This window comes from Haliaeetus albicilla, chromosome 3, assembly GCF_947461875.1.
Source record: "Haliaeetus albicilla chromosome 3, bHalAlb1.1, whole genome shotgun sequence".
Classification (NCBI taxonomy): Eukaryota; Metazoa; Chordata; class Aves; order Accipitriformes; family Accipitridae; genus Haliaeetus; species Haliaeetus albicilla.
The window spans coordinates 20420063-20427725 of record NC_091485.1 but is presented as its reverse complement, the minus strand read 5'-3'; the positions used below and the strand labels follow the sequence as shown (position 1 = coordinate 20427725).

The 7663-nt window shown below is 44.9% G+C and overlaps 1 long non-coding RNA gene across 1 annotated transcript; it reads right to left on the bottom strand.

Moving 5' to 3' along the window:
- Nucleotides 1-4729: 4729 nt before the first annotated feature.
- LOC138684570 (uncharacterized) lies at nucleotides 4730-7424 on the bottom strand. Its single transcript, XR_011323818.1, has 2 exons — nucleotides 5849-7424; nucleotides 4730-5198 (listed from the first exon to the last, which is right to left on the bottom strand). It is a non-coding gene; the product is annotated as an uncharacterized lncRNA (long non-coding RNA).
- Between the last annotated feature and the right edge of the window lie 239 nt (nucleotides 7425-7663).

Sequence of the window (7663 nt, the reverse complement as noted above, 5' to 3'; positions counted from 1 at the left end):
GAGAGACCCGTCCGGAGCCGGCGGCTCTCGCGACAGAGGCTGACGCAGCGTGGGCGTCAGCAGGGGCAAGGCCCTGAGGAGTGCCAGCGACCAGGGCGCGTGGCATCAGAAAGGGCGGCAGTTGGGGCAGGTAGGGCGCGGCCCCTCTTCCCAGCTCGAGAAGGCTACTCAAGCGGAGGGCATCGGCCCAGAAGGAGACCCAGGTACGGTTGCCACTCGGGTGAAAGCCATTGCTAGGAAAAATGTGGCGACACAGACAGAGCTGCCACGCAAACATGCAGGTGTCCGGGTCTCCGGCCGCAGGGAGTGCCTGAGTCTGTCACTGGTGCCGGAGGGCAGCGGGGACAGCTCCTGAGTGCGGTGTGACCTGGTGGGTGATCTGCTCAGCCTGGTGGCTGAGCTGAAGGAAGGAGGGGAAAGGTTGAGGAGTATCAGGGAGTGTGAGAGGGAGATAGATTGGTGGACCCACACCCTACCATCCCTGAGGCAGAGGCAGCAGATGGAGGCTCCGCAAGAGGAGGAGGACCCCCTGCCCTCTTGCCACCAGGCAGAAGGGGACCTAAGAGGTGGAGGGGAATGGATACAGGTTCCTGCTCGGGGAGGTAGGAGAGCCCCGCCCAGGTCTCCCTCACCTTCCCAGTTGCCCCTACACAACCGGTGTAGGGCTCTGGAACTTGAGGACCAGGTCAATGAAGATCAGGGTGTAGATGAAGGCCTATCCAGGGGGGTGCCTAGGCTCAGTCAGGCAGCCCCACGCATTATCACAGCCTCTGAAAAAAGAAAAAAGAGGGTAATTGTCATAGGCGATTCCCTTCGGAGGGGGACAGAGAGCCCAGTACGCAGATCTGACCCATCCCACAGGGAAGTCTGCTGCCTGCCTGGGGCCCAGGTAAAAGACATTACCAGGAAACTCCCTGGTCTGGTTCAGCCCTCTGATTATTACCCGCTATTGGTTGTGCAGGTTGGCAGTGATGAGATTGCAGGGAGAAGGCCAAAAGCAATCAAAAGGGACTTCAGGGCACTGGGGCAATTAGCGGAAGGATCAGGAACACAAGTAGTGTTTTCCTCAATCCCTTCAGTGGCAGGGAAATGTACTGAAAGGAACAGGAAAACACACCTGATTAATATGTGGCTCAGAGGCTGGTGCCATCGGTGGAACTTTGGGGTTTTTTGACCACGGGGAGGTTTATATGGCACCGGGCTTCGCTGGCAACAGATGGCGTCCAGCTATCTCAAAGGGGGAGAAGGGTTCTCACTCATGAGATGGCGATGCTCATAAAGAGGGCTTTAAACTAGGTTTGAAGGGGGAATGGGATAAACCTAGGTGCACCGGAGACGAGCCTGAGGGCAGAATGCCAATGTTGGGGGTGGATTCGATAGCCCAGCTCAAGTGCATCTATGCCAATGCACGCAGCATGAGCAATAAACAGGAGGAACTGGAAGCCGTTGTGCAGCAGGATAGATATGACAGTCACCATCACAAAAACATGGTGGGATGACTCCCATGACTGGAGTGCTGCAATGGATGGCTATAAGCTCTTCAGAAGGGATAGGCAAGGTAGAAGAGGTGGTGGGGTGGCTCTCTATGTTAGGGAGTGTTTTGATTGTACAGATCTACACGATTGTGATGACAAGGTTGAGTGCTTATGGATAAGGATGAGAGGGAAGGCCAACAAGGCAGATATCGTGCTGGGATTCTGTTATAGACCACCCAACCAGGTTGAAGAGATGGATGAATCATTCTACAAGCGGCTGGCAGTAGTCTCAGAATCGTGTGCCCTTGTTCTCGTGGGGGACTTCAGCTTTCCAGACATCTGCTGGAAATACAACATGGCAGAGAGGAAGCAGTCTAGGAGGTTCCTGGAGTGTGTGGAAGATAACTTCCTGACACAGCTGGTAGGTGAGCCTACCAGGGAGGAGCCTTGCTAGATCTACTGTTTACAAACAGGGAAGGACTGGTGGGGGGGTGTGATGGTCAGAGGCTGTCTCAGGCATAGCAACCATGAAATGATAGAATTCTCAATTTTTGGTGAAGCAAGGAAGGTGGTCAGCAAAGCCACCACTATAGACTTCCGGAGGGCAAACTTTGGCCTTTTCAGGACACTGGTTGAGAGAGTCCCTTGGGAGACAGTCCTGAAAGGCAAAGGGGTCCAGGAAGGCTGGACATTCTTCAAGAAGGAAATCTTAATGGCTCAGGACCAGGCTATTCCCATGCGCCGCAAGACGAACCACTGAGGAAGACAACCGGACTGGCTGAACAAGGAGCTTTTGCTAGGACTCAAGAAAAAAAGGAGACTTTACCATCTTTGGAATAAAGGGCAGGCAACTCAGGAAGAGTACAGGGACCTTGTTAGGTCATGCAGAGAGGAAATTAGAAAGGCAAAAACTCAGCTAGAACTCAATCTGGCCACTGTCATAAGAGACAACAAAAAATGTTTTTACAAATATATTAGCAATAAAAAGAGAACCAAGGAGAATATCCATCCTTTATTGGATACAGAGGGGAACATTGCCACTAGAGATGAGGAAAAGGCTGAGGTACTTAATGCCTTCTTTGCCTCAGTCTTTAATAGAGAGACCAGTTATCTTCAGAGTACTCTGCCCCCTGAGCTGGAAGGCAAGGACAAAGAGAAGAATATACCTCCCTTAATCCAGGAGGAAATAGTGACCTACTATGCCGTCTGGACACTCACAGATCTATGGGACCAGATGGGATCCATCCAAGAGTACGGAAGGAGCTGGCAGAGGTGCTTGCCCAGCCACTCTCCATCATTTATCAGCAATCCTGGTCAACAGGGGAGGTCCCAGATGACTGGAGGCTTGCCAACGTGACGCCCATTTACAAGAAGGGTTGGAGGGAGGATCCGAGGAATTACAGGCCTGTCAGCTTGACATCAATAGCGGGGAAGATTATGGAACAGTTCATCTTGAGTGTGCTCACAAGGCATGTGCAGGACAAACAGGGGATCAGGCCCAGTCAGCATGGATTTATGAAAGGCAGGTCCTGCTTGACCAACCTGATCTCCTTCTATGACCAGGTGACCTGCCTAGTGAATGAGGGAAAGGCTGTGGATGTTGTCTACCTGGACTTCAGCAAGGCCTTTGACACTGTCTCTCATGGCATACTCCTTGAGAAGCTGGTGGCTCATGGCTTAGACAAGTGTACTCTTTGCTGGGTAGAAAAACTGGCTGCATGGACAAGTCCAAAGGGTTGTGGTGAATGGACTTAAAACCAGTTGGCGGCGGGTCACAACCGGTGCTCCCCAGGGCTAAGTATTGGGGCCAGTTCTGTTTAGTATCTTTATCAATGATCTGGATGAGGGGATCAAATGCACCCTCAACAAGTTTGCAGACAACACCAAGTTGGGAGGGAGGGTTGATCTGCTCGAGGGTAGGAAGGCTCTACAGAGGGATCTGGACAGGCTGGATCAATGGGCCGAGGCCAATTGTATGAGGTTCAACAAGGCCAAGTGTCGGGTCCTGCACTTGGGTCACAACAACCCCATGCAACACCACAGGTTTGGGGAAGAGTGGCTGGAAAGCTGCCCGGCAGAAAAGGACCCAGAGGTGTTGGTTGACAGCTGGCTGAATATGAGCCAGCAGCGTGCCCAGGTGGCCAAGGCGGCCAACGGCATCCTGGCCTGTATCAGAAATACTGTGGCCGGCAGGAGCAGGGAGGTGACTTTTCCCCTGTACTCGGCCCTGGTGAGGCTGCACCTTGAATACTGTGTTCAGTTTTGGGCCCCTCACTACAGGAAAGATATTGAGGTGCTGGAGCACGTCCAGAGAAGGGCAACGAAGCTGGTGAGGGGTCTGGAGAATGAGTCTTATGAGGAGCAGCTGAGGGAGCTGGGGCTGTTTAGTCTGGAGAAAAGGAGGGTGAGGGGAGACCTTATTGCTCTCTACAACTACCTGAAGGGGGGTTGTAGCGAGGTGGGTGCTGGTCTCTTCTGTCAGGTGGCTGGAGATAGGACGAGAGGAAATAGCCTCAAGTTGCAGCAGGGGAGGTTTAGGTTAGATATTAGGAGAAAATTCTTTACTGAGAGGGTTGTCAAACATTGGAATAGGCTGCCCAGGGAAGTGGTCGAGTCACCATCCCTGGAGGTATTCAAAAAGCACATAGACAAGGCACTTCAGGACATGGTTTAGCGGTCATGGTTGATGGTTGGACTCGATCTTGAAGGTCTTTTCCAACCTAAATGATTCTATCCAAACAGCTTATCAAGTGATCAGATCCAATGACCCAGGGTTAGTGTAATGCCTCACACCATTCTAGTGAGGAAAAAAACCCCACCAAACCCCAAAACAAGCAGTTATACTTAAAGATGAAAAATAAAAAAAACACCACATAGTAATTTTATTATTATGCAGCAGAACTTTAGAATAACACTTCATATAGCAACAATATTTAAATTCATAGCAATCTATAAAAGACATTTATGTACTCAGAGGGGCCTAAACAATATCACTTCAGTTATAAAGTTTTAGGAATAAATACCCAAGTATTTAAAGACATGAAAAGGAATCATTTAGCTGCATAGACCTGTCCTCAAAATGTATGGGATATGTTGGTTTGGGTATTTGTTTGAATCACCAAGCCAAAAGAAGCAGTACCAAGTTTAACAATAATGGTTACTCAGTGGTTTTGGATAACACTTTCAAAAACTATTAGGTGAAAAAAGTATTTAAAACCAAAAACTAAATGATACAATGTGAAAATGGCAAAAAATACACTCCAAACATTTTTTATTGCAAGAACAAAAAGCACACAACCACCCATACAAACATACATATTACTAGCTATAGACAGACAGATGTAGAACATGGCACCATGTTCAATTGTGCAAACCTTGAACCTACATGATCTAAAACTGATCATACATTGTGTTGTCCAGATAAAGTCATACAGGAAATATTCTAGCATATTTAATATGAAATACAATGCATTACTAGTCACAAATACCAATATTCACATTAGAACTGTGCAAATGATGGCATTACTCAGTTTTTACTATGCTGAATCAAATACATTTTATCTACAACATATACTATATTTTACTGGAAAATATATTAAGTTAAAGTTTGGAAAATTAACACGAGGCTACATTGTTTAGAATTAAGTGCAGTGTGTAGAAGAAAGTGAGATTGTGGGTTTTTTTACTGCTTTTGATGCTCCACTCACTGGCTCAGTTTGACTTCTAGAAGAAGAAATAAAGGTGATCAGAACTTAAAATAAAGCACTTGTACCCAACATAAAGCAGAGAAAACAGATTATAAAACCTGAACATAAAAACATTATGTTCTGATAGTCTAGTGAATGTGGAAATTTATTCATATACAAAAACTGTTCTCTCTTGGTACATTCAGTCCAACTAAAAAAAACCCCCAAAATCCCATGTCTACTTTGTCACCAATTACTCTAAGACTTACAGATACAGAACACAACAGTGCAAGAAGAAGTCCTTAGATACTTTGTCTTTGCTATGGAAGTATCAAAAAGATGAAGTCTGTACTCTAGTTTTGTGTTCTTACATAATCAACCATCAAAATACAAAGGTAACTTTAGCCAATCTGTATATCTCTAGTATTACAAATAGGTACCAGATACAGTACTTTAGTTTCTAAGAAAGAACAGTGAGAGTCTAGACACTTTGAAGTGGAAGTTTAAGTGAAAAAAAAAGGGTCATCTGACAAAGGAATAAAATGTCAGCAGCATAGTCTTTACAACAGTGTTTGTGGAAGCCCAAGCACTGTGTTCAGATATCTACCATACTTAGCCATGAAAGTGCCAAAACACTAAATGTGTTACATACGCTGTGTCGACTAAAAATAGTAGTAGAAATGTCACCTGAAAGCAGTTCCTAGGATTTTTAGTGATTTAGGAACCCTGTGACAAAAAAAAAAAAAATTAAAAAAAAGTCTTAATTACCAGAATTTGCTTCAAGATAATCTTGAAAATGCAGCAGTATTTTAGGAAGTATTTATTACATTTGAATACTTGCTCAGATTCCACATACTCGTAGATCTGCACCTGCATGCTGTTCATCATGAATCAGACATACAATCATTGGTATAGTTAACAAACAATTCACACATCATCCAAAGTGTCCCATGAGCAGAGGCAATTCAAAGGCTGCTGAGGAATTTATGTACAAATAGAAAGGCTCGTGCTTCCTGCCACTGCTAGAACACCACCAGGCTCGCAAGTACAGCCACGTACCTCCTGAAGATGAGGAAGTACAAGGAAATACTTTAGATTACCACATAATGGTTTCTTCATCCATTTACCTTGAAGAACATACTACAAGGCAAGCAACACATTTTTGAAGGCCCCTCTGCCATTACAGCATACATTCATCATTCCCAAACATTAATCACTCTACCAGTTGTTTCTGCAATGTCCAGCTGAAGGAATAGAAAGTTAATCTGCCTGGTTAATTTTCAATGCTAGAACAGCAGTGCCCTTCTTTCTTTATCCCCACATACAGGTATCTATTTGATCTTTGATGCTAGCAGTATCTATCCTCTCACTTTAAGGCAGCATTACAATACCAGGAGAGCGTGCCATCCAAACAGAAACAGAGGATGCATTGACAAGACAGCACTAAGCATACATATTTAAATTAACCCCCAAAACAAGGCCACGTTTATAAGCACAATACTGTGGCATCCAGAATTACTAAGTAGTGCCTGAAAGCACTGCAACAACTACTGCATATGCCCAAAGTTTACATGCACAGCCACATAAATTCAGGGGTTTTTGCTTGCAAATGCTTCATGTGTACCAGGATACTGCTGTACTGTTTGTTCAAGACACACTGTAACTCATCAGTATGCTTTATTTATTGAGAACAAACATTAGACATGGCAAAACCACAAGCTAATAATATGTACTAATTGTTGTGGAGAGGCATATCTTTAAGAAGGCTGGAAAACTTGATCATTCAAACAATGCTAATGTGGCTGATACAGAACTGGACTGTATGAATACATAAATGACAGCAATAATCCTGAAGTCAGAATTGCATTTGAATATCTGTAATTTTAATCAATACACCTGATTCTCTATCCTCCATGAATTTTAGGAATACAGAATTAAATCTGGTACACAGATATCAGCTTAGGGTAAAAACAGACTTAGGAAGATAACTAGTAACATTTGGTAACATGCTAAACTGCTTACTGAGTTTCAATTTTGGAAAGGTTTAACTGTTCCTTCATTGTACTCACACAAAAGGCAATACGCTTTAGGATATTGTTCTTCTCTTGCTTGAAATGGATGTTGTCTTTAGGAAAATAATAGGAATCACTTATGAATGGAACTTCTAGTTTGCATGGTTCGCCAGCTGGCAACCCTTGGTCTTTCCTCTATAGCTAGTATGTAAAAAACCCAGATTTGGGGCATAAGAATATTTGCTATATCCTGCCCCCCCCCCCCCCCCCCCCCCCATGCAAGAAATAGTCAAATACTGAGAATCAGACTCTTCTGAGATGGGAACAAATTATAAGTTTACACTACAATGCATATCTGTCTTTACTATAACGGCAATAAAAGCACACATATAACAAGGAATCTCTCCACCTAGAGGAAACAGGACCTACAACTTGGCTCTCAGAAAAATCAACCCCAGGAACAAACCCAATAGAATCATCTTAAAAGTTA